The 23,719-nt window shown below is 43.4% G+C and overlaps 1 pseudogene; it reads left to right on the top strand.

The window, feature by feature from the left end:
- The first annotated feature begins 1,619 nt into the window (after positions 1–1,619).
- Positions 1,620–3,948, top strand: LOC109733580 (protein NRT1/ PTR FAMILY 8.3-like; annotated as a pseudogene).
- The last annotated feature ends 19,771 nt before the right edge of the window (positions 3,949–23,719 follow it).

Below are 23,719 nucleotides of genomic sequence, written 5' to 3'. Positions count from 1 at the left end.
CCGAGATCGCCCACATCCGCTCGTCGCTGACGGAGGCGCAGCGGAACGAGCCGAGGTACGCCGCCGACAGCCACACGTTGTGGACGATGTACTTCGAGCGCCGCCGCGAAGACCAGATTGCTTCCGCCAACGGCATCATCCCCCGCGGCCGCTACAACGCCGATGGGCGGCGCGAGTGGTGGGGCGTGCCCGACCGCACCCTCAAGGCCGTCCTCGACCACATCGAGACCGGCAACACGCCGCGCCTCGAGTACCCGCCGCACCCGTCATTCTCTCGCCGCCGTGGCAGCTCCTGGACGCCGCGGCGAATGGAGGTGGGGACCTCCTCGTCAAGCCGGAGCCGGAGGAGACGCCGCTTTGGCGCCGCACCCGCAGCGACGCCCTCGTCATCAACGAGGGCGGCCGCCCCTACCCGCGTTCCCTCCGCCTAGTCCGGCCGAAGACCGAGCCGGGGCTCCTCCCCATGAAGCCGGAGCATGCGGAGATGGCCGCTGCCGACGAGACCGCCCTCAAGTGGGCGAAGGCGAACTACGTCCGCGAGCAGGTGGCGCGCCAGCGACGGGCGTATGCGGAGATCACGGCCCGGCGCCGCGGACGCGAGTAGGGCGGCGTCGTCGTCCTCGATAGCGACGAGGAGGACGAGCCCGGGCTGTCCAACCCTCCGCGTGTCGGCGACCCTGGTCAGGGGTGCAGTAGGGACGGCGGCGGCTGCAGCGGGGCGCAGGGCGGCGACGACGACGACTACACCCAGTTCTACAGACTCCTCAGCATGTAGAAGGCGGGCGGCGGCCACGGCGTAGTTCTAGGCGTAGTTTGTATGTTTCTCTGTTTTTTGTGCAAATTTCAATGAAAAACCGCCGAGTTAGTATCAGATCGCCGAGTTTGCGTGATTTTGGGGGCGAGCTGGGGGCGACGACTGGGAACGCAATCACCCCCACGCCGAAAACAAACGTCGGTTCGGCCCCAGACGGCGCTTTTTCGGCGTCCTGGGGCCGAATGGCCGGAGATGCTCTCAGTCACACAGGTCTTTCTCTCCCTCTAATTTGTTGAACTATGTACATACTTTGTCTCTTTATGGACTCTGTTTCTCTCACGGAATCTGGCCAAACTTGAGCTTCGCTAGGCACAGAACTGTTCTTGCATATTTGGGAAACCTGAAAGTCCAAGCAAGAGATCGCAATCTGAGCACACGATGATAGTAGGAGTACATGATAGTGCATTAGTAGAAGGAACCCCTTTGCTTACCGTCTGAGCGCATGATGATAGTCCATTAGTAGAAGGAACCCCCTTGCTTATACGGCAGCACATTTGCGCAATCAGTTAAGTTCAGGTCAACATGCAAATGAAAAAAAGTCAGCTTGCTCTCCCGTTATCCGTAGAGTTATTCATCGCTCGCGTCGCCGGCCAAATTAATATTGCGCGTTGCTTGCAAGAAACGGCCAGTTTAATTCCATAAAAAACACATCTAATGCCTGGATTTGTGTCGTGGAGCCGACTTCAAATGGACAAACGTGCAGACAATCACAACAGCTTTTATTGTTTTGCTTATCCCGATTGAGTTTTTCTTTCTTCTATGTTTTGTCACATCAGTCTACACTATATAGCCGAGTTACTGGTACGCCGGTGTACACAGAATTCTTCGCAGGAACTCCCTAAGAATACTTCACAAGTAGAGTACTACATCAAGAGTGTCAAATGGAAGCTACAGACGAGGAGAGGCCACTGCTGAACCACCATTGCCGGCCTCCACAGCCGCAGGTGATAGATATTCCTCTGCCCAACCAGCATCCCTACTGTCTAATTAGTATGTGGCACATAGCATGTGTAAATATGTCATCAACTTTAGTTTCTGCATTGTTGTTCAGGACGAATGTTCAAGGTACACGAGTGATGGAACAGTTGATTTCTACAGACAGCCTGCTCTCAAGCAGAGCACTGGTAACTGGAGAGCATGTTTCTTCATTCTAGGTACTGCGAAAAGCTTACTAAGAACATCTGCTTCATGCTCCAACATTTTACATATAGAAGTAATATGTTGAGCCTTGGACCTAAATCAGGTGCCGAATTCAGCGAATGCTTGTGTTTCTCTGCCGTCGCCAAGAACTTGGTTACCTACCTCACGACGGTGCTCCATGAGAGCAACGTCGACGCTGCGAGGAATGTGTCCACCTGGGTCGGCAGCTGCTTCCTCACCCGGTCATCGGAGCCTTCTTGGCCGACTCTTACTGGGGAAGATACTCCACAATTGCAGTTTTCCTGTCGGTTTACATCGTTGTAAGCGAGACAACGTTTCTGGATTTACTGTAAACTGTTGTGCGGCATTTCTGCAAATTTTCATTGACCATGTGCCTCTCTGAAAAATTGTCTTGTGCCAGGGGATGCTCATCATGACATCATCGGCGGCGCTTCCGTTTCTCCTTCCTCGTTCCTCCGACGAGAGTGGTGGTGTCCAACCTGGTGCCGTCTACTTGGGGCTCTACCTTGTCGCCCTCGGCACAGGAGGAATCAAGCCCTGTGCCGCGGCCTTGGGCGCCAATCAGTTCGACGGCGCCGACCCAAAGGAGCGGGTGGCCAAGGGCTCCTTCTTCAACTGGTACTACTTCTCGACCAACATTGGCTCGCTGCTGGCGGCGACGTTGCTCGTATGGGTGCAGGACAACATCGGGTGGACCGTCGGGTTCGCGATCCCGACGGTCATAGGATTCGGCCTAGCCGTGTTCGTCGCCGGGGGGAGGATTTACAGGTACAAGCCACTAGGAGGGGGAGGTAGCCCGCTGGCCAGGGTCTTCCAGGTGGTTGTGGCAGCCACGAGGAATTGCCGTCTCGAGCTGCCCGATGATTCCTCGGCCCTGCACGAAAATGATAGAGGTGAGCATACAAGTCAATTTAGGTTCTTTGACAAGGCTGCGATCGTGCTGCCGTCGTCGGAGAAGAAGGGCCCGTGGCGGCTCTGCACAGTGTCGCAGGTCGAGGAGCTGAAGATGCTGCTGCGGATGTCCCCCGTCTGGGCGTTGCTGCTCATCTTCTTCGCAGTCACCGCGCAGATGTCCTCGACGATGATCGAGCAGGGCATGGCTATGGACAAGCGCGTCGGCACCTTTGTTGTGCCGCCTGCGTCCCTGTCTACCTTCGACGTCATCAGCGTCCTCGTCTGGGTTCCTATTTATGACTCTGTCCTTGTGCCGCTCGCGCGGCGTGTCACCGGCGAGGACAGGGGCTTCACGCAGCTCCAGCGCATTGGTGTCGGCCTAGCACTCTCTGCGGCCGGCATGGCGTACGCTGCGTTGATTGAGACGAGGCGGCTGGCGGCACCGGCGACCTCGATGAGCATCATGTGGCAGGCGCCGTGCTACTTCGTGCTGGGCGCGGCCGAGGTGTTCACCAGCATCGGCATGCTCGAGTTCTTCTACGACCAGTCCCCTGTGTCCATGAAGAGCCTCGGCGCGGCGCTCGCGCTGCTCGCCATCGCTGGCGGTAACTACCTCAACTCTGTCCTACTGGGCGCTGTCGCGTCGACCACCGGGTGGATCGCGGACAATCTCGACCAAGGCCACCTTGACTACTTCTTCTGGTTCATGGCTGCTCTCAGCGCGCTCAACCTGTTGCAGTTCGTCTACTGCTCGACCAGATACAAAAGCATAGATCAGCATTAGTACAGTACTACCTCTCTTCATTTTTATAAGATGTTTTAGACTTTCAGACACGGTTCAAAACAGTACTCCCTCCGTCCGAAAAAGATTGTCCCAAGCTTGTTCCTCAAATGAATGTATCTGACACTAACTTGGTGCTAGATATATCCATTTGAAGGACAAACTTTTTCGGACACAGAAGTACAAAGGAAACTGTCTGAACGTCTTATAAAAACAAACGGAGGAAGTACTAGTCAATTGTAAACGTTATCAATTTGAAAATCTTTCATGAATCATGCTTGAGCACGAATATTGTTCCCGTTTTGCTTCTTGGCGACGTACCAAGTGAAAATGGAATTCAGTGCAAACTTGGAAACTTTCGTTTCTAAATAGATGTTGGACTCTGCGGGTGTGTTTGGTTCCAGAAATCAACCGGAATGTAACGGGTCGGACCCGTTCCTAGGCCACATTCTCGCGTTTGGTTCATCACTGAGACGGAACCCACTCGTTCCCGCCCATCGAGTATTCTGCCGAGATCCAAAACCGAGCGATTTCTTAAGGTAAACGTTTCCAGTCAGGGCGCCGGTCGAAACGCTGCCTTGGACGTGCGGGCCGTGTGATTTTGTATAGATCATGTGCTTCGTAACCCCCGCGCACGTACAGGCTAGGCCCACACATGTATTTTTTCTTTCTTAACACAACATCATCTCTTCACCAAACAGCCATGCCCATTCCTTCTTCTTCCAGCTTGCTTGAACCAGTGCTGCCATCGGCAAGCGCGGCCACGACCGAGTCCCCGCTGACCCCTGATCATGGACGAGCGGAGACACCGGCATTGAAGCTCGCCGGCTCGTCATTGCGAATGCAACAAATCGCAGCCACCATTCGAGCTCGGCAAGGTGACTGCTGCAGCTTGCCGCAACCATGGTCCCAAACGCCATGGTGACCATCGCAGCTCTGCGCGGCGACCATCCCAGCTCGCGGTGCGTTGTAGCTTTTCCATTTGCCGGTGTAGCATTTTTATCTACGGGTCGCATCTTCCCTGGTCGTCGGTTGTAGCCGTCTACCTTCGCCGGCGACAAATTTCACCGTCGCCCATTGTAGGAAAAATGTCCGTCGGTCGTAGATACGTCTTCAACATATTTATAATTTTTGATTGCTTCATGCTATTAAAGTATAAATTTTGGATGTTTTATATACATTTACTAGCAACTTTATATCAGTTTTTGGGATTAACTATTGACATAGTGCCTAGTGCCAGTTGCTGTTTTTTTCTTTTCTTTTTACTTCGTAGAATATCAATATCAAACGAAGTTCAATTGCCACGAAACTTTTTAGAGTTTTTTTTCTGGTGATAATGGACCCTGGAAGCTTCTGGAGCAAACGAGAGGGGTTTGGAGGGGCTCACTAGGCAGCAGGGCGCACAGGCGCGCCCTGGTGGGTAGTGGAGCCCTCGGGCACCCCCTGACCTACTTCCGCCTCTATAAGTACTCTAAAATCCCAAAAACCCTAGGGGAGTCGACGGAATATTTTTCCAGCCGCCGCAAGATCCAGAACCACAAGATCCAATCTAGAGGCCTTTTCCGGTACTCTGCTGGAGGGGTTCTTCATCATCACCCTTGCCCCTTAGATGATGCGTGAGTAGTTTACCACAGACCTACGGGTCTGTAGCTAGATGACTTATCTCTTTTTGATCTTCAATAAAATGTTCTCAATGTTCTTGGAGATCTATTCGATGTAATGACTTTTTGCAGTGTGCTTGTTGGGATCTGATGGATTGTGGGTTTATGATCAGTTCTATCCATGAATATTATTTGAGTCTTTGTTGAACTCTTTTATGCTTGATTGTTATAGCCTCGTATTTCTTCTCCGAATCTTGGTTTGGTTTGGCCAACTAGATTGATTTATCTTGCAATGAGAAGAGGTGCTTTGTGATGGGTTCAATCTTGCGGCGCTCAATCTCAGTGACAAAAAGAGACATGACATGCATGTATCGTTGCTATTAAGGGTAACAAGATGGGGTTTATTCATAAGTGAGTTTATCTTGTCTACATCATGTCATCGTTCTTATTGCATTAATCCGTTTTCCATGAACTTAATACATTAGATGCATGCTGGATAGCGGTCGATGTGTAGAGTAATAGTAGTAGATACAGACAAGAGTCGGTCTACTAATCTTGGACGTGATGCTTATATACATGATCATTGCCTTGGATATCGTCATGATTATTCGCTTTTCTATCAATTGCCCAACAGTAATTTGTTTACCCACCGTATGCTATTTTCTTGAGAGAAGTCTCTAGTGAAAACTATGCCCCCAGGTATATTTCCTATCATATTAAAACCAAAAATACCTTGCTGCACTTTTTCTTTACTTATTTTATTTTGTATTTTAGTTAGATATATTTATCAAATCTCATACAATTTAATCTGTGTCAATACCGGGAAGGGACTGAAACCCCTCTTACACATTGGGTTGCAAGTTTTTGTTGTTTTTGTGCAGGTGTTGGTTACATAGTGCTGCTTGGTTCTCCTACTGGATTCATATCCTTGGTTTCATAACTGAGGAAAATACTTACCTTTGTTGTGCTGCATCATTCTCTCCTCTTCGGAGAATTACCAACGCATATACAAGCAATTAGGAAGAATTTCTGGCGCCGTTGCCGAGGAGGATCAAGTCAAGATAGTCTCCCGTCAACTTGCCAATTTCTGGCGCCGTTGCCGGGGAGATATCATCAACATCTATCAAGTACCTACGCATAAACTCTCATCTCCTTGCAATTAATTTATTTGCCATTTGCCTCTCGTTTTCATCTCCCCCACTTCTAATTTTTTTGCAAAAATACAAAAATATTTTTCGTTTGCTTTTTTCTTGTTTGATCTTTCGTTTGCTTGTTATCTTGTTTGCGTGAGTCATCATGTTACAAGAAGATTATCATGGTATTTCTTATCCTAATATATTGGTAGAAATCCAGAAAAGTACTAAGGCTTATATTACCACGCAATTTGAGCACAATAATTTTTTTTACGGACGAGCTTAGGGAACACTCTGTTTTACTTGATGCTATCACGAAATAACTTCATCATGTCAGCAAAGAGGTTGTTAATCTTCAATCCGAGGTTGCTCATACTGAAAATTTATTAGAAAAAATGTCCGATGTACAAGCCACGCTAGTGAATCGAATGGCAGCTAAGCTGGAATCTTTAGAGATTAGTAATGATGAAGATGTTAAGATGATTGGTGTTTCTTCTATTGATTCCTTGTTTAGTAATATTAAACTTGATGATAAGGGGACTGAAGAAGAGTCAACTCTAGCTAGAAGGCATGCCCATAATTTGGAGGGTTAAAATCTTGTTGAAAAAATTGATAAACGTGGGTTTGGAGAGGTCAAAACTTTAACTAGTGATATGCCCACTCTTTTCGATTATAAGGACTTTAATTATGATAGTTGCTCTTTGATAGAATTTATTTCTTTGTTACAATCCATGATAAATTCGCCCAACGCTTATGAACAAAATAAAGCTTTTACTAAACATATCGTAGAAGCTATGATGAAAGCTTTGGAAGAAAAGTTAGAATTGGAGATTTCAATTCCTAGAAAATGATATGATGAATGGGAAACCACCATTAAAGTCAAGATCAAATATTATGAGTGCAATGCTTTATGTGATTTGGGTGCTAGTGTTTCCACAATTCTGAAATCTCTATGTGATGTGCTAGGTTTTACCAATTTGGAGGAGTGTTCTCTTAAGTTGCACTTTGCGGATTCTACTATTAAAAAATCTTTGGGAAGGATTAATGATGTTCTTATTCTTGCAAATAGGAATTATGTGCCCATAGATTTTATTGTGCTTGATATTGATTGTAATCCGTCTTGTCCCATAATACTTGGTAGGCCGTTTTGACGAACTACAGGTTTCGTGATTGATATGAAAGAAGGGAATATTAAATTTCAGTTTCCTTTGAGAAAGGGTATGGAACACTTCCCTAGATTTAGAATTAAGCCACCATAAGAATCAATCATGAGGGCAACCTATGGAACAAAAACCAAAGATGACAATACTTGAAACTATGCATTATGCCTAGCTAGGGGCATAAAACAATAACGCTTGTTGGGAGGCAACCCAATGAATAAAATATTTTTCACTTTTTATTATTTTTCTTGTGTGTTTGCACAATTATGCTACTGTTATGATTATATTTTAGTGTTTTAATTAGTGTTTGTGCCAAGTAAAGCCTTTAGGATTATGTTGGATGATAGTTGATTTGTACCTGTTGAAAAACAGAAACTCTTGCGCCTAGTGCTGGAATTTTCAAAATTAACAGAAACGTTCTTTTGCTCTGAATTTGTTACACATGATTGATTACAAATTTTCTACATCTTCCTAATATTTCAGAATTTTTAGAGTTACAGATGTATGGTCAAAGTTAAGATTACTACAGACTGTTATGTTTTTGACAGATTCTATTTTCGTTGCATTGTGTGCTTATTTTGATGAATCTATGGATTTATTGGGGGGGGGGGTATAAGCCATGGTGAAGTTGGAATAAGTAGTTACAATGCAATAATAAAATATGAATGTGTTTGCAATAGTAATTAAAGTGGTGATTTGCTTTATTATACTAATGGATTTCACGAAGGTTTTTGTTAAGTTTTGTGTGATTGAAGTTTTCTAGTTTTGGGTGAGACCACGATGGATGAAGGAATAAGGACTGAAAAGAGCCTAAGCTTGGGGATGTCCATGGCACCTCAAGGTAATGTTCAAGGAGTCCCAAGCAACTAAGCTTGGGGATGCCCCGGAAGGCATCCCCTCTTTCTTCTAACGACCATCGGTAATTTTACTTGGACCTATATTTTTATTCGTCATATATCATGAGTTTTGCTTGGAGCGTCTTGTATTATATGAGTCTTTGCTTGTTTTGCTTTTTAGTTTGTCACAATCATCCTTGCTGGACACATCTATTTGAGACAACCATAATTATGCTATGATTTGTTAGAATTGCTCTATGTGCTTTACTTAAAAAAAATTGAGCTATGGAATTGCTCTAGTACTTCACTTATATCTTTTTAAGCACGGTGGTGGTTTAATTTTTGAAGAAGTACTCTCATGCTTCACTTAAATTATTTTGAGAGTTGGATTTCTTTTTGAAGAAATCCTCTCATGCTTCACTAAGATTATTTTGAGAGTTAGATTTTTTTGAAGAAATAATATCCTCTCATACTTCACTTATATTATTTTGAGAGATGAAATTTTTGAAGAAATATGTATGCTCTTGTACTTCACTTAAATTTGTTGGAGAGCTTGTTATTAGCAATGGTAATATGCTTAAGATATGAAAATAGTCCCAAAGTGATAGATATTCAAGAGTGATATAATAAAAGCTGTGATGAAGATCATTGGGTATTATAAACTTGATTCCTTGCAATAGCTTTGTGATATGGAGATAGTAATATGTGAGTCATGTTGGTGAGTAATTATGCTTTAGTAAGAATATTGGTGTTAAGGTTTGTGATTCCCTATGCAAGCACGAAAGTCAATAGTTATGCAACGAAGTTACATCCTACTTGTGGTGCATTATTTAGTGTTAGTATACACCTACTAATAAAGGGGCTATTGCTTCTTGCCACCATAATTTCATCCATTTTTTGTCCGTCGTCGTCCATCCACTTCACCCGTATGTTTTTTCGCCCATATGTTTTTCTATATCCGAGGTGGTACTAATCTATCTATATAACCCCGCCGGCTTCCGGGAGCCAAAATATACATGCCTACTGGGAGTCGGACTCCAAACCTTCTGTTCGTTTGACTAGCGCACAACCGGCTGAACTAGCAGACCGCTATGTTAAACAGGTGGCCCATACGGATTATATTGTCCCACATTGCTACTTTACACAAAATAACACTAACTTATATACGTCTACCAATTGATAACAATAAGCGGACTAGAGAGACAGACCGGCAGAACTTGTGGAGACCGGATTTAAACCGGCTCATGGAAAAGAGAGAGACCAGAAGAGAATTATGAAAGAGAGAGGAGAGAAAATTGTGGGATTATGGGAAAGAATTAATGGGGAAGAGAGAGGCCAGGAGAAAATTGTGCGATTATGTGATAGAATTAAGGAGAGAGAGAAGAGAACATTGTGGGATTATGAGAGAGAATTAATGGGAGATAGCGGCCAGGAGAAAATTAATTAATGAGAGTGAGATCGGAATTAAACTGCTCATGCTGCATGCATGCATCACGTCTGGCGCTGGTCAATTTTTTGAGTAATGGCCAATTTACACCGCCGGCCGTAAGATATTCGTAGCTTCCTTTCCATTGAAAAAAAGGTGTCGTACTTTTGCTAATCATACACACACAAGTCTAAAACAAACTCTCCCGGTGTGTCAACTACATCGCGTTCGAGGCAGCATTGACGACGTCTATGTCCGAGGCAGCATGGAGATACGTGGGTATGATAAAAAAATTCTCCCGTTGCAACGCACGGGCATGCTTCCTAGTTATGCTTAATGCTTATTTATGATCATTTTCGTTTCTTGGTTGGTCGCTTCTCAATCTATTTGCTAGCCTTCATTGGTACTAAACGGGAATACTACTTGTGCATCCAACTCCTTAAACCCAAAGTTTTGTGAAATGAGTCCGCCATGCCAACCTATATACGGTATTTCCATGAGGTTCCAAGTAAATTTGTATGTGCCAACTCTCATATTCAAAATGAATTTCCTTTTTGTGTGCCCGTACCGCTCATGAAGCGGCAGGGGGTGGCCAATATTTTCCATGCTAGATATTTTATTCTCAAGATGAGTGTTTATTCACTTGTCATTGCACGAGAGTGTGGCAGGTAATAGGGATCCCAATCCCGAAATGATTTTTTTACTTATGTTGTTCAATAATAAATTCTTGGAAAGTGTTGGTATGGAAGGCACCCGTGGATACGGCTAGCTGATAACTCACAAGTATAGGGGATCGCAACAGTTTTTGAGGGTAGAATATTCAACCCAAATTTATAGATTCGCCACAAGGGGAGCCAAAGAATATTTGCAAGTATTAGCAGCTGAGTTGTCAATTCAACCACACCTGGAGATTAATTATCTGCAGCAAAGTGATTGGTAGCAAAGTAGTATGATAGTTTTGATAGTAGTTAGTAACAGTAGCAGTAGTAACTTAGCAGAAACAATATAAGAGAAATTCGTAGGCATTGGAACGGTGAATTCATTGGATGATATTCATCATATAATAGTCATAACATAGGGCGATACGACACTAGCTCCTGTTCATAAATATAATGTAGGCATGCATTCTGTAAATTATCATACGTGCTTATGGAAAGAACTTGCATGACACCTTTTGTCCTACCCTCCCGTGGCAGCGGGGTCCTATTGGAAACTAAGGGATATTAAGGCCTCCTTTTAATAGAGAACCGGAACAAAGCATACATAGTGAATACATGAACTCCTCAAACTACGGTCATCACCGAGAAGTGTCTCGATTTCTATCTCTCCGGGGTTGCCGGATCATAACACGTAGTAGGTGACTATAACTTGCAAGATCGGATCTAGAACATAGATATAATGGTGATAACATAAATGGTTTAGATCTGAAATCATGGCACCTGGGCCCAAAGTGACAAGCATTAAGCATGGCAAAGTCATAGCAACATCAATCTCAGAACATAATGGATACTAGGGATCAAGCCCTAACAAAACTAACTCGATTACATGATGAATCTCATCCAACTCCTCACCGACCAGCGAGCCTACGAAGGAATTAATCACTCCCGGTGGGGAGCATCATGGAATTGGCGATGGAGAAGGGTTGGTGATGACGAAGATCGAAGATCCCCCTCTGCGGACCCCCAAACGGACTCCAGATCTGGCCTCCTGATGAAGAACAGGAGGTGGTGACGGCTCCGTCTCGTGAAACATGATAATTCCTTCTCCCTGATTGTTTTCTCCGAAAATGTGATTTTATAGTATCAGGGTTGAAGTCTGCAGGGCCACTAGGTGGGGACAACCCACCTGGGCGCGCCCCAGGGGGGGCTGGTGGGTTGTGCCCACCCAGGTGCCCCCCTCCAGTGGTTCTTGGCTCCAGAAATTATCTTTTATTGTATAAAAATTCCTCGCAAAGTTTCGTTCCAATCCGAAAACTTTTATTTCTGCACAAAAACAATACCATCGTAGTTCTGCTGAAAACAGCGTCAGTCCGGGTTAGTTTCATTCAAATCATGCAAATTAGAGCCCAAAACAAGAGGAAAGCGTTAGGAAAAGTAGATACGATGGAGACGTATCACTAGCCACAGATTGTGACACAATGGTGGAAAAGGAAATAAACTTTATTTTATGTTTGGGAACCGCCTATGATCTATCTAGCATGGAAACTATTGGGAATTATTGGTCGTTTTCATCGACGGGAAAAGTATGCCTCAAAAAACAATTTTATCTCCCAATTTAAGCTTTGAACTCTGGCACCTCTACAAATATCTGTTTCCCTATGCGAAGGGCCTATCTATTTACTTTTATGCAATTTTTATTTTTATTGAGTCTCCATCTTCTTTTATAAAGCACCAACTAGGGAACACTATTATTATACTTGTGCATTGGATGTAGCAAATATTTGAGTGTGTTTCATGAATGGATCAATGATTGAGCATAGTGGGCTAGGGATAGCTTTCTTTAGTGTTGATATTTTAAAAGACATGGTTACTTGTTGATATGCTTGAGTATTAAGTTCTTCATGTCAAATTATAGACTATTGCTTTGAATCACTTAAAGTCCAAATGTCCATGCTACAAAAGAAAAGAACATGGGATGAATATGATAGGTAGCATTCCACATCAATTTTTTTTATCATTTACCTACTCGAGGACGAGCAGGAATTAATCTTGGGGATGCTTGATACGCCTCCAACGTATCTATAATTTTTTATTATCCCATGATATTAAAGTATCAATCTTGGATGTTTTATATACATTTACTAGCAACTTCATATCATTTTTCGGGACTAACCTATTACATAGTGCCTAGTGCCAGTTGCTATTTTTTGCTTGTTTTTTACTTCGTAGAATATCAATATCAAACGAAGTCCAATTGCCATGAAACTTTTTGAGATTTTTTTCTGGTGATAATGGACCCTGGAAGCTTCTGGAGCAAACGAGAGGGGCCTCGAGGGGCCCACTAGGCACCAGGGCACGCCAGGAGGCCCAGGCGCGCCCTGGTGGGTAGTTGAGACCTCGGGCACCCGCTGACCTAGTTCTGCCTCTATAAATACTCTAAAATCCCCAAAACCCTAGGGGAGTCGACGAAATACTTTTCCAGCCGCCGCAAGTTCCAGAACCATGAGATCCAATCTAGAGGAATTTTCTAGCACTCTGCCGGAGGGGCAATGATCATGGAGGGGTTCTTCATCATCACCCTTGCCCCTCTGATGATGCGTGGGTAGTTTACCACAGACCTACGGGTCCGTAGCTAGTAGCTAGATGGCCTTTTCTCTCTTTTGGATTTTCACTACAATGTTCTCCTCGATGTTCTTGGAGATCTATTGGATGTAATGACTGTTTGCAGTGTGTTTGTTGGGATCCGATGAATTGTGGGTTTATGATCAGTTCTATCCATGAATATTATTTGAGTGTTTTCTGAACTCTTTTATGCATGATTGTTATAGCCTCGTATTTCTTCTCTGAAATCTTGGTTTGGTTTGGCCAACTAGATTGATTTTTTCTTGCAATGGGAAGAGCTGCTTTGTGATGGGTTCGATTTTGTGGTGCTCAATCTCAGTGACATAAAGAGACATGACACACATGTATCATTGCTATTAAGGGTAACAAGATGGGATTCATACGTGAGTTTATCTTGTCTACATAATGTCATTGTTCTTATTGCATTACTTCATTTTCCATGAACTTAATACACTAGATGCATGCTGGATAGCAGTCGATGTGTGGAGTAATATTAGTAGATGCAGGCCGGAGTCGGTCTACTAATCTTGGATGTGATGCCTATATACATGATCATTCCCTTGGATATCGTCATGATTATTCGCTTTTCTATCAATTTCCCAACAATAACTTTTTTACCCACCATATGCTATTTTCTTGAGAGAAGCCTCTAGTGAAAACTACGCCCCCCCATTTCTATTTCCTATCATATTAGAACCAAAAATACCTTGCTGCACTTTTTATTTATTTATTTTATTTTGTGTTTTAGTTAGATCTATTTATCAAATCTCATACAATTTAATCTATCTCAATACTGAGGAGGGATTGGCAACCCCTCTTACCCGTTGGGTTGCAAGTTTTTGTTCTTTGTGTGTGAGGGCTCTTTACATAGTGTTGCTTGGTTCTCCTACTGGATTGAAAACCTTGGTTTCATAACTGAGGGAAATACTTACCTTTGCTGTGCTGCATCCGATAGTTTGTGTTTTCTAGATCGGGTGGCTAGCAGCGGGCTAGCCGAAAGTTTTGGGCCGGCGCACCGGCGCCCTTTCTCCAAATTGGCCGGACCACGCGGAACCGAGCGCCCGTCCCTCTCTCTCGCACGAGGTCCTCTCGACCCACTCCTTGGATTCGCGATGCCGAACGTTCTTCTCCTAGATTCATGCCGCCTGTCGTTCCTCTCCCTCGTCTGGCGGGCGCCGAGTGTCAAATATGCTTCAGGCAGCAGTAGTGGGGCGGCGGGTGCTCAGCTGACGATCCCCACAGACGGGCGTCAGCAGGGCCGGCATCAGGAGCGATGGGTGCGAGGCTCACGCCGGGAAGACAAGTGTGGCGTCCAGCGCTCGGCCGGTGGTTGGAGAGGACGGCTGCCGACACGGGTGGCATCGGCGGGCGCGTGGCCAAGGCCATGAAGAGGAGCGCTTGCATCCGGTGCTCAGGCTGCAACCATATATGCGAGCCATGGTGGCTGGCATCTAGTGCTCAGGCGGCCGCCTTTTGCAATTGTTCTTGCCTATTTGTACATCCTTGTTGAGATTGTTGATAAATTTGGTTCCAATTTGTACATGCTTGTTCTAGCCTTTTGCAATGTCATTCATCTAGAATGTTGTGAAGCAAATCACAAATTATTGATAATGAATAGACAAATAAAATATCAGTTTAGAATCCTATATATACCTAAGAAATTCATCCCCACTACTTGATTTATCTTAACGTGCAACATGTACACATCAGCAATGCAGCCACGTCACACCTCATGCAATTCCCCACAGCATGCCCACCTCCTCGGGTGTGAATTGTCCAATATTGAGGACCTACCCTTTCCTATCTGTAACGCCTGTTCTTTCATCTCCCCACTAGCTTATTTCCATTTTTTCCTTCAACAGGAAGTTGAAAACACTACTACTTCAGTATTTATGATGTTTATTGGCATTGTTTCTATTAGTAAGTAAGTAAGGTTGTCTGTCCACTCTCTTTAGGTGGAACATATGAGATTATCCTGTGGAATTGTATAGGAGTGCTTGCAAAGGAAAACCATACTATCATCCGTCATGTCCAACCAAAATCTTGGTATGTCTTTGCTCTCCTATTAGTTAGACAACAAAATGAATTGCCCTTAATTTCTTGTATAGTAAAACAGTGATTTACATAAGAGAAAGCCCTAGGGAAAAAGCACGCATGCGAGGGTATCAGTTGAGATCATAATACCCCGTTGATTATCAAGCAAATCCTGATTATTTTACTTCCCGCGGTGTTGAATATATAACAACGATACATTCGTAGTAGTAGGGTTTGTACTTTCGTAACACCCTTTACGTTCTGAAGAAGATGATTTGTATAGTTTTCTATTTTTTGGTCATATGGTCTGATTATATATAACAGTACTGATACGTCACTACCGCAGGATGGTCCAAACGCGACAGTCGAATCAGAGACCCTTCGACAAAACTGTGTGCGATGCATCAATCACAAACGGTGATGTAATAAGACCGTCAAAAAAGATGCAAAACGTTTGCGGCGACGACGACATCAAACACGGTTCATATTAGATTTGCGTGTGCGATGAGTGGCAAACGGTTAATCCAGAAGAACTGTTTACGATGATGCAGAACAACAGAAATGGGCAGCCAGATGAGGGTGTGTGCGATATACGACATATAGTTCACTAGGATGAACTGTGTGTGATTAGGCAACACAATGGAAACGGTTCAACTGAACAAGATGTGTGTGATATGCGGCAAACGGGCCTGTAATCAGAAATGTGTGCGAAGACCAATAATAACACAGACGATTGCTGCTAATAAGCCGTGTGATTTGCTCTATCTATAAAAGAATAACATGTACATATATAATTGAAATAAACATCCAATTACATAAGTGACTATACAGATCATTCACACACACCTCAATAAACAATTGCATGCATTCTAAAGTAAGAGAAATGATCATCTAGTCATCTACTTCTTGTGACGCTCCCGCCACTGCTCTGTGGCTTGATCCCTTGTCTAGGGCAGGAAGAAGACACTTCCTCATGTCAACGATTCGCCTGTACATCTCGTAGCTTGTGTACGCGTCCTTGGCCGCGTACTTGATGTGTTGTTCGTCCAGTCTCTCATGCCAAACACTGTGCGAGGCATTCTTGTCCTTGTTGCTCTCATCCTTCATCTTCATGTCGTAGGGGTCGATGTTGGCCGAGGCGAGGTCAACCAGGGAGTTCAGTTTGTTGTTGTCCCTGCCCCAGAGCTTGTAGTGGTCCTGGATGTTGACAAGATTCCGACATTTCAAGCCCAAAACCTTGAGCGCTTTTAGATTGTTGGTGGTGTCCACTGTAGTGAAACTGTAGTCGGAGCTATTGATAAACCTGGAGAAACGCTCGCAAGGCCTTGTGTCCAGGTGGTACTGGTAGATGAGGACGTCATGTCGCACGCACAACTAGGCGATGGCAACCTTCTGATCGTGCTCGGCACGACCGATGGTGTACTCGAGGTCGAAGCCGACCACTTGGTACTTGTCCTCGGCAAGGAACTACTCCATAGTTTGGATGGAGCTCTCCACCGAGACCGGATCGTTCGTGTACACCACCGAGAGGGCCTCCCCCCTCACGTGGGTGTCCACTACGTGATGCGTGGTGAACTGCCCGCAGTTGTCGTCGTCGACCACTGGGAGCACCATTGGAGCCATGGGGAGCGCCATTGGAACTGCTGGATGTCCTCTTTGTATGTGTCATCGTGGGTGTGCTTATTGTGTCGTATGACGCGAGAGATGAAGGTAAATGGCCGCAGGAATAAATTGGGCCGGGCGGCCTGGATTCTCGGTGCGTCCGCATGGCAGTTTTTGCAGCACGTAACTGCATCGTCGCCCTGCGCTCGGCGCAACCGCATGCACACGAACATGCGTGATCATGCGCCGGCCCCAAACACTGGCAGCGCATGTGGAGAGACGAGGGCAGAGGTCCCGGAGGGACGCGAGAGCAGAGCGTGCCGTGGCTGCCTCAACCACAAGCAACCACACGCATAGAGCAGTTGAAAACGCAGGAAATGGTCGCCTACAAGCCGGCCGACAGTTGCGTCACTGCGTAGAGAGCGGCCCTGTGCTACTACCTCCGTCTTGGTCTATAGTCCCCTTTATATTCTGTGCCATACTTTGCCCTTAAATTTAACCAACAAAATGTTAATGCATGTTATAAAAATTATATAATTGGAAACTATGTTCAAATACGGATCCAACTATATAATCTTTGGCGACATGCATTCGTATTTTATTAGTTAAATCCTACTTATAAACCAGGACGGGGGTATAGTAGGTAATTAAATCGCAAACATTTTTTTATTAACATTATGTGTACGTGGCCTTTCGTCCTCCTCCCGCACGTCTTGTCACCCCGCTGCCGTAGACGGCTTACAGCGCAAGCTTGCGCATCACGGGGTGGTGTTCTTTTGGCCAAATAGTGGCTCGAAATGGCGCCAATGAATCATTGGTGAGCCCGTTCCCATGAAACCTCGCAGGTTCCCATGCAAGCTTCCCACCCGACTCGGTGAAATCCCCCAAAATCCCAATGCTTACCGGCCTGCTATATAAACCCTCACAGCCGGCGAGTCCTGCGTCGCGTTTGCCCTCCCTCCCTGTAGCTTATCTTGTCTGCTTCTCCCACAATCGCCAATGGCACCGGTCCGTCATCGTCGCTCAGCCACTCCGCCGTCATCAGAGGACAGCTCCAGCTGGGAGGCTATACCGCGGCGGCGGCGCAGTCCCCAGTGTAGTGTAGTGCGCGTGGCGTCCCTTTTGGGTGTGCGCGGAACACCCACCACACGCTCCGCCGCCACTGCCCGTCGGCAGCTGTTGCCGGCCGCCGTTGCCGCCACCCCACCGTCGAAAGCCAGGGCCATCGCCCGCTGATACGTCTCCAACATATCTATAATTTATGAAGTATTCATGCTAATATATTATCATTCTTGGATGTTTTACAATCATTTTTTGGGACTAACCTATTGACCCAGTGCCCAGTGCCAGTTGCTGTTTTTTTGCTTGTTTTTTCCATCGTAGGAAATCAATATCAAACGGAGCCCAAACACCGCGAAACCTTTTGGAGATATTTTATGGACCAGAACACCCAGGATGGGACAGAGCAGCACCTGGGGGGTGCCCCGAGGGGGGCACAACCCACCAGGGCGCGCCTGGGCCGCCTGGCGCGCCCAGGTGGGTTGTGCCCACCTCGGTGGCCTCCCGCACCCCCTCTTCGCCCTATAAGTTCACAAATATTCCAAAACCCTTCGGGGTTAACCTAGATCAGAAGTTCCGCGACCGCAAGGCTCTGCAGCCACCGAAAACCAATCTAGACCCCGTTCCGGCACCTTGCCGGAGGGGGGGAATCATCACCGGTGACCATATTCATCATCGCGTCGGCCACCATGATGAGGAGGGAGTAGTCCACCCTCGGGGCTGAGGGTTTGTACCAGTAGCTATGTGTTTAATCTCTCTCTCTCTCTCTCTCTCTCTCTCTATCTCTCTCGTGATCTATATCATGGGCTTTGTTAATATAGATGGATCATATGATGTTTCTCCCATCTGTACTCTTGTTATGATGAATTGAATCTTTACCCTTTGAAGCTTTGTCTTGTCGGATTGAATATTCAGAGATGAGAACACATGATGTATGTCTTGCGGTATGAATACTTGAGGTGACAATTGGGGTATCATATTGATTCACTTGACATATGTTTTGCCATCCAACTTGCGGATTCCCGCGGTGATATTGGGGTAATCTATGCATAGGGGATGATGCACGTTCTTATTATCTTTTCTCTGATAGAAACTTTGGGGTCCCCTTGTAGTTCCTTGTGTGGATTGAGTATTATTAATATGAATTTGCTTTGGTGATATTCTAGTACGAACTTTAGGATAGATCGAACGGAAAAAATAGCTTTGTGTTATTTTAGTACGAACTCTTGCATAGATCAAACGAAAAGAATAGCTTCGAGGAGCTTTCGTACCCTACAAACAATTCCTATCTTTTGTTCTCCGCTAATACGAACCCGGGAGTGATTCTTCGTTACACTTTGAGGGATAATCATATGATCCAACTATGTTAGCATTGTTGAGAGATTGCATTAGCGAAAGTATGGACCCTAGGCCTCATTTTCAAGCATTGCAATACCGTTTTTCTGACAGTTTACTATTTGTTACCTTGGTGTTTTTATTTATTCAGATTATAAAAATATATTTCTACCATCAATATTACACTTTTATCACCATCTCTTCGCCGAACTAGTGCACCTATGCAATTTGCCATTGTATTGGGTGTGTTGGGGACACAAGGGATTTCTTGTATTTGGTTGCAGGGTTGTTTGACAGAGACCATCTTCATCCTACACCTCCCATGGATTGATAAACCTTAGGTCATCCACTTGAGGGAAAATTGCTACTGTCCTACTAAACTCTGCGCTTGGAGGCCCAACACGAGTCTACAAGAATAAAGTTGCGTAGTAGACATCAAGCTCTTTTTTGTCGCCGTTGTCGGGGAGGTGAGTGCTTGAAGGTATATCTTTAGATCTTGCAATCGAATCTTTTAGTTTCTTGTTTTATCACTAGTTTGGTTTATAAAAGAAAACTACAAAAAAATGGAATTGAGGTTGCATCATATTATTGATCATCTTTACAATATCTTTCTTGAAAATGATGGATCGGAAAATTGTGCTCAATTGTTAGAAGAAGAAGTCAAGAAAATGTTTGGCACAAAATATTTAAATGATGAGCATGATTGCAATGTTGTTAGTATGAATTCTTTGAATATCCATGATGCTAATGATATGCAAAGCTACAAGCTTGGGGATGCTATATTTGATGAAGATGATATTTTTACTCCCCCAAGTTTCGATGAGAAAATTTATTATGATGAAAGCATGCCTCCTATTTATGATGATTATATTGATGAAAGTGGGTTTGGAAGAGTGTCAACTCTATGTACTAATGATCCCACTATTTTGGAGGGTGTTGAATCTTATTGTAATAATTATGAAAGTGGATTTGGAGAGGTCATGACTTTATTTAGTGACGAATCCACTATTTCGGAAGAGGTTTCAATTGATTATTATGAGAACAAAGTTCCTATATATGATGATTATGGTGATGGCATATGCTATAAATAATAATGATAACCATGAAACTTGTCATCATGATTTTAATTTTCAATCACATGATAGTTTTTTTGTTAAGTTTGCTCCCACTACTACTGATGAGAAGAAATTTGCTTACGTGGAGAGTAATAAAATTTCTATGCTTATGCATCATGAAAAGAATGCTTTATGTGATGGCTATATTGTTTAATTCATTCATGATGCTACTGAAAATTATTATGAGAGAGGAACATATGCTTGTAGGTATTGCAATAATATCAAGTTTACTCTCTTTATGTTGAAAGTTTTAAAGTTTTGCTTGTTTAGCCTTCCTATGCTAGTTGATTCTTGTTCCCATAAATTATTTGCTCACAAAATCCCTATGCATAAGAGGAATGTTAGGCTTAAATGTGCTTGCCATGTGATTCATGATGCTCTTTTTCATGATTCAATCCTTATCTTTTATGCGAGCATCACTGAACTCATCATGCCTAGCTAAAAGGCATTAAAGAAAAGCGCTTGTTGGGAGACAAACCAACACTTTTACCTTATGTTTTTGTGTGTTCACATGATTATGCTACTGTATTAATCATATTTTATTGCTTTTGTTTCAATAAATTACCAAGTAAAGCCTTTGGGATCATGTTGGGTGATAGTTAATTTGATCTTGCTAAAAAAATAGAAACTTTTGCGCTCACGAAAATAATTCTCATTTTTAACAGAAGAGTGATTTTGAGTTGATAATTTTTGCAGAAGTTTAATATACAAATTTCTCACATGGTCCTAAATTTTTCATAATTTTCGGAGTAGCATAAGTATGGTAGTTATCCAGATCATTACAGACTGTTCTGTTTTTGACAGATTCTGTTTCCATTGCATAGTTTGCTTGTTTTCTAGTTTCTATGGCTTATATTGCTCAATATAAATTGTGTAAATGATATTCTATAGTAGGCATTGTGTGGAAACAGTTATGAATCTTCTCTTTGACATTACCAAAGTGAAATGGTTTGCTCTTTATCATACTAACCTATCTTACGAAGTTCTGTTAAGTTTTGTGTGATTGAAGTTTTCAAGTTTTGGGTGAGATGTCGATACGAGGAGAATAAGGTGTGACAAGACCCTAAGCTTGGGGATTCCCAAGGCACCCCAAGGTAATATTCAAGGAAGATCCAAGCAACTAAGCTTGGGGATGCCCCGGAAGGCATCCCCTCTTTCATCTCCAACATTATTGGTAACCTCACTTGGAGCTATGTTTTCATTCGTCACATAATATGTGTTTTGCTTGGAGCGTCAATTTATTTTGTTAGGATTTGCTTCCTGTTATTCAGAATAATTTTTTGCACCTTTTATTTCAATAAAAGTGGCATTGATAGCCTTTACTATGCTTATTTTACAAGTCTACATGTTGCTGTTTGAAAACAGAAAGTTTACCGCTATTGCAAAAATTCCCTAGAAAAGTCACAATGTGATAAAATGTTGAAATTTTTTGCAAAATAAGCTCTGATAAATTTTCTACAGTGTGGTAGATTTTCATAATCTTTCGAGTTTAAGAAGTATTGATACTCTTGCATTCTTTATAGACTGTACTGTTTTGGCAGATTGCTGTTATGTTTGCATATGTTTGCTTGTTTAATGATTCTATTTGAGGATAGGAGCATTAAATATGCAGAGGCATTTAGTATGAAATGTTGAATAATAATTTTAGTGATTTCCTACAGTAGAGAATGATAAGGTTTTTGCATTGGTTTATACTAACTTATCCCACGAGTTCTTGTTGAGTTTTGTGTGGATGAAGCTTTTGAGATTTTGGAAAACCGTGATATGGGAGGAATTAAGGAGACGCAAAAGCTCAAGCTTGGGGATGCCCAAGGCACCCCAAGATAATATTTCAAGAATTCTCAAGCATCTAAGCTTGGGGATGCCCCGGTAGGCATCCCACCTTTCTTCACCAACAATTATCGGTTAGTATCGGTTGATCCTAAGTTTTTGCTTCTTCACATGATGTGTGCTATCCTTGGAATGTCATTTCATTTTGTTTTTCTCACTGTTTTAATAAAGTACTTAGATCTGAAAGTTTTTAAATAAATTAGTCCTCAAATAGTTGCCAGGGAGGCTAAGTAAGCGGCATTCACATCCCGTCAACGAAGCTCCTTTCTATGGAATTGCTCTAGTGCTTCACTTATATCTTTTTGAGCACGGTGTGCTTTAGTATTTTTGAAGAAATTCTCTCTTGCTTCACTTAAATTAATTTAAGAGAAAGAAATATTATGCTCATGATCTTCATTTATATCTTTTTGGAGTAGCTTGTCATTTACTCTTGTGCTTCACTTATATCCTATGAGTAAATTGTTGAATAAATTGAATGTCATGAAGTTGAAATCATATCATGCCTAGTGGTAGCTTCACATTGGGTTTAGAAAGTGAAATATTTTGAGGCTTGACAATCACAATATTGGTCATACAAGCAATTCACGAATAATTAGTATAAGGAAGAGAACTTTCACATGCAAATACACTATCTTGGAAATCTTTTGTGATTGTGAGCCCCATCAAAATATTATATGCCAAAATTGTTGACGTTGGACAAGGAAGACAACATAATGGTTTATGTTTGTTCATATTCACATAGAAGTTATATTGTCATAGATCCTTCAACATGTGGTGCTTTCCCCCATCTTTGCTAGCCAAAAATTCCGCACCCAGTAGAGATACTACTTGTGCATCCAAAAACCCTTAAACCCAAATCTTATTTTCAAGAGTCCACCATACCTAACTAAGGATTGAATAATATTCTTCAAGTAAGTTTTCATCGGTGCAATAAGGCAATAAAAATTGCTTCTAAAAGTGAGATCATTTGGTGTAAGAGAAAATTGAGCATTGTACGAACTTGGATGGCAAAGAATAAAAGCGACAGACTGCATAATAAAGGTTGCCATCTTAAGGGGCAATACAACGTGACGTTCTTTTGCACTAAGGGATTGAGCATACAAACAAATAAGCGCATGGAAACCTCTGCTTCCCTCTGCGAAGGGCCTATCTTTTACTTTTCAGTATTTATTTTGATGCAAAGAGTCAAAGTTTTTCTCTCTATTCCTTTTTATTTTTCTCCTTTGGCAAGCATCATGTGGTGAGGAAAGATCTAGGCACATATGGCCAATTGAATATGGGCAACATGAGTTATTATTGTTGACATCACCCTTGAGGTGAATACGTTGGGAGGCAAAACAATAAGCCCCTATCTTTCTATGTGTCCGGTTGAAACATTTTGCTCATGTGTACGCGGCGAGTGTTAGCAATCATAGAAGACTATATGATGGTTGAGTATGCGGAGATCTTACTTAGACTCCGTTGAATAAGTTGAATTGCAATTGCTTGGTGACTAAGAACATAGGTTGTTGGGTTTCAAGAGAGTTCATTGTTTAAACCTTAACATGTGAATTGGTTGCCACTACAACATGAGAAATTTTATGAGAAAGAATTGTTGTTCTGATGCTAGGAAAAGTGAATTAAATTGTCATTGATGAAACATGTGCACTTTGCTAGC

Source organism: Aegilops tauschii, chromosome 7 (assembly GCF_002575655.3).
Source record: "Aegilops tauschii subsp. strangulata cultivar AL8/78 chromosome 7, Aet v6.0, whole genome shotgun sequence".
NCBI lineage: Eukaryota > Viridiplantae > Streptophyta > Magnoliopsida > Poales > Poaceae > Aegilops > Aegilops tauschii.
Note: the sequence above shows the minus strand (reverse complement) of the source record. Positions and strands in the feature narration are given on the sequence as shown.